The following is a 7,622-nucleotide window of genomic DNA, read 5'->3' on the forward strand; positions in this document are numbered from 1 at the left end:
TGGTGTGTGTGTGTGTGTGTGTGTGTGTGTGTGTGTGTGTGTGTGTGTGTGTGTGTGTGTGTGTGTGTGTGTGAAAGGAGGCTTCAGGCACAGAGCCCAGGACATTCCCTGTCTTCCTTTGAGTTCATTTTGAATTGGATCTTATGTCACTTGGAACAGAAATGTCCTAGTTAACCCAGATTAATGATCTTTGTGTCAGTAGACTCAATAGGATCCAACAGTTAGATAATTACATAAGGAACTTTTGAGGACAAGCCGGCCTTATGCACAGGTGTGTTCAGAGTAGTTGATCCATGGCAGATGTTCAAATGCCTGTGCAGAGAAGGGTCTGTGTGATAGGAGCTAACATTCAGGAGCCATAAAAACCTCATACAGGGCCCTCCCTGGTGGTGTAAGGGATGAAAGCACAGCACGGTACATTAGCCACAGCCACTGCAGCACAAGTTCTATCCCCAGCCAGGGAGCTGACCCACATGGCACAGCAGACCTCTCCTGCTCACCCCTGCTCCCCTCAGCAGTGCATTTCAGTAAAATCTGCCTGTTCTGTTCCCCATCACCCCTATCCCTGCACTTCTGGCCTGTACCCCAGCTCTTGTATGCATGAGATTTTGTTTTCAATCTTAAAACAAAACAAAAAACTCCTACAACTGAACAGCAGGAAAATAAGGATGGGAAAACTCCAGCTTGTCCATAGTACTGCTGGACTACAGGGGTAGCAGGAGACTGCTGTGGCCACAGCTGGAATTCCCTGGCAAGTGCTGAGCTGGGGAGGGAGGGAGAGGAGGCTTGGGCAACAGCTGCCACACATGCAAAAGCAGAAAGAGAAACAGAAACACAGAGCAAGAGAGAAGGGAGCATGGGTGCAGGCCTGTGCCAGTTTTCCTGTTTTAGCAGTTCAGTTCCCAGGGTCGGTTTCCAAGGGCTGCCACAGCAAATGATCACAAACTGGAAGCTTAAAACAACAGAATTTATTCTCTTGAAATTCTGGAGGCCGGAAGTCTGAAAACAAAGTCTCGGTGGGGCTACACTCCCTCCAAAGTCTCCAGGGGAGCATCCTGCCTTCTCTCTTCCAGCTTCCCATGGCTCCTGATTCAATCTAAGTCTGGGGCCACATCTCCTAACTATTCGTGTCTCTTCTTTTTTTTTTTTAATATTTATTTATTTATGTATATAAGAGCCAGGGTGCAGGTCAGAGGTGTAGAGGTGGTAAGAGGAGCCACCAAACACATGAGTGGGGAGCAGAACAGGCAGATTGATGTGGTACACTGCTGAGGGGAGCAGCAGCCAATGAGATAGGAGAGGTCTGCTGTGCCATGTGGATCAGCTCCCTGGTCCAGGGTCGAAACGGCGCTGTAGTAGCTATGGATAGCTTCATAGAGCTGTGCTTTAACCTGTTGTGCCACCAGGGAGGGCCCTGTGTCTCTTCTAAGGTGACCTGTTCCCCATTGAGGACCCATGTGGACAATCCAGGATGAGCTCATCTTGAGATCCTCAACCTAATAACATCTGCAAAGGGATCATTTCTCCTGATCAGGTCATGTCCTCAGATGCCAGCAGGTTAGAGCTCTCTTGTCTCAGCTGCTGCTCCCCTCAGCAATGTATTTCAGTAGACCTGCCTGTTCTGTTCCCCACTCTGTCCCTGGCAAATCTTCTCACCACCTACACCTCTGGCCTGTGCCCCAGTTCTTGTATGCATAATAGATAAAACTTAAAAAAAAAAAAGAAGAAGAAGAAAGCAGTCCCTCCCTGGTGGTGCAGCGGGTTGAAGCACTGCACTGAGAAGCTAAGACCAAGACCACTTCAGCATGAGTTCGATCCCCGCCTGCTCCAGAGGCGAACACATGGCGTGGCAGACCTCTCCTGACCCGCCCACTGCTCCCCTCAGCAGTGTACTTCGTCAGTCGGCCTGTTCTGTTTTCTACTCTATCTCTGGTGAATCTTCTCACTGCCCTTGCACCTCTGATCTGTACCCCAGTTCTGTATGCATAATAAATAAATCTTACAAAAAAAAAAAAAGAAAGCGAGAAAGAAAGCACTAGCCCAGATAGTCAAAAACTGGAAAACCCAAATGTCTGGCAACAACAGAGTAAATACATAAATTGTAACATACTTACACCATGAAGTGTCACATAACAAAGAGAATGAATAAGTCTCAGGAGCATAGCATTAAGTAAAAGAAGTCAGACTCAAGGGAGGATGCACTATGTTGTTACATAAAGTACAAAGCAGAAAAATCCACAGTGATGGGACTCAGGGGGAGGAGTGAGGCTCCAAGGAGCTTTTCACATTCTGCCCCCTTGCACTCTTTGGATGGGTGTGTTCACTTTGAAAATTCACCCAGCTCTACACTGATATGTGTGTCATATCATAAAGCCTACAACACCCCAGAGTGAGCCAAGGCTGGGTATGAGGCTATGGTCAGGGTGGAGAGAGAAGACTGTCATATACACCCGCCCAAGCCAAAGTTCCCTTCTGTGTGGGTGACACACCTTCAATAGTGGGGACCCTGCCAGGCTAAATTGTGGAAGCCATCAATTAGCAAATTATGTAAAGGGTGTCTCCTTTCCTTCTCTCCCTTCATTTAGTCACCCATTCTCTTGTGAACATTTTCAGGACCCATTAATCGAATATCCACATCAGCAAAGCTCTATGTACACAAAAAATAAGTAATTTACAGCCCTTACCCTAAAGGATTCAGAATCTGGTGATGGAGGCAGATTCCTAAAGAAATCAGCACCATCTAACAGGGAGGGGAATCCTGCTACACATCTCTCTGGCAACAATGTGGCAGATCAGGCTGGTTGGGGACAGTCAGGAAAGGCTTTTCGAAGAAGGGAGGCCATTGAAGCAGAGTCTCCTTAGCTGAGGGAACAGTCAAGCAGACTCCCCTCCTCTTGCAGCTTACTGGACCTGATTAGGAGGTGAGAATATCAGAGGAGTCTGATATCAGAGGATGACTGCGTGGTTTTAGATAAAACAGGCTACCATGTTCTGACTGGCTGGCTGATGGGAATCCAAGGCAAACCCAGTAACAGGAGGCAGAGGAGATTTTCCAAGAAGTCAATTTCTTCCAGACTCCTGCTTATAAAGTGTGTGGACAGCCTCCTGAGGCATGCAAGCAAAGTGAGCATGTGAGCTGAGTGTGAGGCAGTAGAGAATGATGGGGTCTGTGGGACTTGGGCTTTCCCAAACATTCGGCATTCGGGTTGTGTTGTTTTCAAACAGAATAAATAATTTGGCCCTTGAGCTCCATCCAGCACTTGGCTGCCAATTTGCGCCTCCAGACAAACTTATCTCCAAGGTGTCCCCAGATAAAGAGTAATTTCTGTCATTTAGTCTGAGGTGATGGGTTATTGCTCAAGAGCTGTGACCACATGCGGTGAAGCATCTTCCGAGTTCTCTCCTACCTTGACAGAGTCTCTCAACGGTTAGGGCCACCCTCGTGAGCCTTTTTGCAGCTTTCTGACTCTCAGGGACAGAACTCAGAGAGACTGGTTTTTCATTGTGGAAAAGTACTGACGATCATAACAGATCTCAATCCAGGTTCTGGAAAAATCCCGGAGGCCAAAGCTTTGGATTTACAGTTGTCCCATGAGCAGGGCAGGAAGCCTTTTTGAGTGTAAAGAAGGAAGCACCTTCCTCTCCATGAAGACCTACTATGTGCCAAGTATTGAGTGAGCCCCTAAACTCAGGTCATCCTCCTCACAATGCCATGTTTATTATGATGATCTTCACTTTATAGAAGGGAAAACCAAGGGGCAGAGAAGATTAGGGGCCTGTCTGAGGACTCAGCCTTGTACATGGCTGAGGCCCTGAAGCCAGAGCTGCCAGCAGCTCCCATTCCGGTCTAAAGCAATCATATCTTGGGCATGAGCTTGGGCTGGTCACATAGGTTCCAGAGAGGGGCAGTAAGTGATTACCAACTGCCACACAGTTGGTAAGCAGTTCACTACCCACTGTCACCCCTCATCTAAGCTTTCAAAAATTGTCCTTGAGTACCTGCTACTCATTCAGCAAGTACTACTGAGCTCCTGTTAGCACTGCTGCAAGCTCTGGGGACATGGCAGTGGGAAGAATAGACCATGACCCCAACATCGTGGTCATTTTCCAAGGAGGCAATAAGAGCAAAAAAGCAAAAGTGGAATGAGCTGGGGATAGGCAGCTGGCGGGTGAGGCTGCAGTTGGGGAGCAAGAAGAAGAGGGAAGACATGAGTGTGGACAGGGTGTGGGGATGGGGGTCTGGGGGCCACACAATGCAGTGTCTTGCAGGTCACTGTGAAGACGGTTGGAGACACACTAGGGTTTGAACAGAAGAGTGACATGATCTTACCTGCTTTAAAAAAATAGATTTATTTTATTTGTTTATCTTTATAAGAACTGGGGTGTAGGCCCCATGTTTATTGCTGCTTTATTTACAATTGGAAAAACATAGAAGCAGCCCAAATGCCCAAAAGTAGATGACTGGATTAGAAAGATGTGGTACATATACACAATGGAATACTACTCAGCAACTAAAAAAAAAGAAACACATGTCTTTTGCAGCAAGTTGGATGGAACTGGAAAAGATCATGCTTAGTGAGATAAGCCAGAAAGAAAAAGAAAAATACCGGATGGTTTTGCTCATAGCAGGAGTATAATGGACCGGGCAAGAAAATAATAAGAATAATGAACAGCCATATACCAGAGACATTTTGTGGGGGTGGAGTGGGAAATGGGATCAAAAATGGGGGTGGGGGAGGAAAGTGCACAGGACTATAGTGATGGCACACGGGTGACTCAGTGATGGGAAACCCGCGGGGATTACAATTGAGATAAAAAAAAAATGTACAAGGGCCCTGGTACAGCGGGTTAAAGCACTGCACTAAGAAGCTTAAGCCACTTCCGCATGAGTTCAATTCCCGCCTGCCCCGGAGGTGACCACATGGCGTGGCAGACCTCTCCTGACCCGCCCGCTGCTCCCCTCAGCAGTGTACTTCGTCGATCTGCCTGTTCTGCTCCCCGCTCTGTCCCTGGTGAATCCTCTCACCCTCTGCATCTCTGGCCTGTACCCCAGTTCTGTATGAATAAATAAATAAATCTTTTTTTAAAATGTACAAAATAATGTAAAAATAAACTGTTCTATTTTAAAAAAAAAAAAAGAACTGGGTGTAGGTCAGAGGTCTGGAGTGGGTGAGAGGAGTCACCAGAGATAAGCAGAGAGAGAACAGGTGGATCCACTGAAATACACTGCTGAGGGGAGCAGTGGACAGGTCAGGAGAGGTCTGTTGTGCCATGTGGGTCACCTCCCTGGCCTGAGATCGAACTTGTGCTGAAGTGGCTGTGCAGAGCTTCATAGTGCTGCACTTTAACTCCTTGCCCCACCAAGGAGGCTGGATCTTACCTGCTTTTAACAGCATCACTGGCTTCTGTGTGAAGAGAGGAGTAGAGGGACCCATCAGTAGGCAAAAACTTGGGCAAGAGAAAATAGGGGCCCAGAATGGGTGCCGCAAGAGAGTTTGGTGAGGAGCAAGTGGGTTCTAGATATATTTTTCCAATTGAGCTCACAGGATTTGCTGATGGATAAAATATGGCAAATGAGACAGAACAATGATATCTAAGTTTTGAGCTGAATAACTTGAAGAGTAAAATGGCCACTTCTAAAATGGGAAATGTATGAGGAAAAGGAGAAGATTTGGGGAAGTTCGGGGCTGGACATGTTATTTTGAGCAGTCTCTTGGATTTCCGAGTAAAAATGCTGAGGCAGCACAGTATTGGGGAACAGCGGGGGGATGTCAGGACGTGGGAGCCTGTCCATGAACTCGAGTGCTCTCCAGATACCTGGGGAGGCAAGCCAGGGCTCTCTGGAGTATCTGGGTTCCAGCAGCACCCTGACATCCCTTGTGATGGCCAGTCTCCAAGACAATCCCATAGGTCCCCATATCCTGGTGTTCACAATTTTATACAGTTCTCTCCTGCAGTTATACCTCTGTTAGACAAAGGCGATATTGCGGAAATAATGGGTCATAAAGGAAACACAACTTCTGCTGGCTCTCTTGGGTCACTTGACCTGTGGGAGGGCCACTGACCAACCTGAGACCTTCAAGCAGTATATGGCGGGTCCACATGGCAAGGACTTGAGACCCACAGCCTGTGAGTGAGCCATTCTGGAGTTGGGTCCCCCACCCTCATCAAGCCTTCATAGGGTGCAGGCCCAGCTGACAGCTTCATCTATAACCTCATGTAAGACTCTGAGGCAGACCCACCCGGTGAAGGCAGTTCCAGATTCCTGAGCTGCCAAAACTATGAGATCATTGATTTGTGTGGTTTTTGGGTCATTCATTACAAAGCAATAGACACCAAGATAGAGTGTTTTGTTGTTTAAAGCTTAGAGGAATAGGGTAGGATGTTGCCGCTCACACAAGCTCACCCATATGTGCTGGCTGCCCAGCTGTGTGGGCAGCTGCCCAGCCTGCCACCGCCCCACTTTCTCTGGATCCTCCTGCAGCTCCTGAACCAGGTGTGGCTTTAGCCTTTCAACGGGGCCCCAGTCTCCCTGGGAACCTGTCCTGAGCCCCATCCAGGAGAAGCACCAGGGCTCCTCCCCAGCGGAAGGTAGCAGGAGACCAGTGCTAATGGCAAATGACTTTGGAATCTTTACTCTAGGGTCTGGAGTATCCACTGGGCAGTTTCTGGCAGCATAACCTTGAGTCACCGTCGGACCTCTGTTCCTTGACTGTAAAATGGGGATCCAGTACTGACTTAATGCAACAACGGATCCTCTACAAATTGTGAGCCCTTGGTGCAGAGGGGTATCCTGTAAATCGTAGTGATTATTAGATTGTCACCTCAGGGCTAAGACCAGCTGGCTGAGGCCTGCAAGGGAAAACCCCAGCACTTTCCATGTCCCTCTGCTTCCGTTTTGTGAAATCCAGTGACTAATCTTTATCTTGACCACCCTTCCGGGGCTGCTAGAAGGATAAAATTAGCAGCTTATATGAATTAATGTGTTAAAAGTGCTATCACAGAGGGGTCTCGGTGACAGTTGTGTGTTTTGAGCCACAAGATCTCTTTCAATCTCTTCAACTTTTTGGTGAATGAGAATCATTTTTGATAGTCCCCAAACCTTGAGTTCTTTGCTGTAGACAGAGGAAGTTGGGGCCAGACTAGGGGGGGAGGAGATTGGCAGAATTTTCAGAGGAGTTGGGGGATGTAGGAAGGGAAGAGCTCTCTCCAGCGTCCAGTGCTACATCTATATATGCACCCATCTACTTACAGTCTATTTTCACCTGTCTACATTTTTACTTATTTAGTAAACATTTATATCATACTTACCATGTTATGTTCCAGGTACTATTCTAAGCCAGGAGTGAGCAGGCTCAAACATGTTCTCTGCATCACTGTTTCTGGGGCAGGTTAGCAACCTGAAGTCCATCTAGCCTAAGTTCCCATCCTTTGGGGGGCTCCCTTATGCCATCCCCCAGGAGTGGTCCAGCCTCTGCTTAAACACTTTCAGAGACATCAAGGCCACTCCCGGACAAGGCAGCCCAACAAGTGGGCTAGCCTCATCCGAGCCAAATCAAGGGCCCATCAGTCCATTGATAGAAATAGAGAAACATTCTATTTTTTAAAAAGATGTATTTATT

Source organism: Condylura cristata, unplaced genomic scaffold, assembly GCF_000260355.1.
Source record: "Condylura cristata isolate star-nosed mole 26May11 unplaced genomic scaffold, ConCri1.0 scaffold00017, whole genome shotgun sequence".
Lineage (NCBI taxonomy): Eukaryota > Metazoa > Chordata > Mammalia > Eulipotyphla > Talpidae > Condylura > Condylura cristata.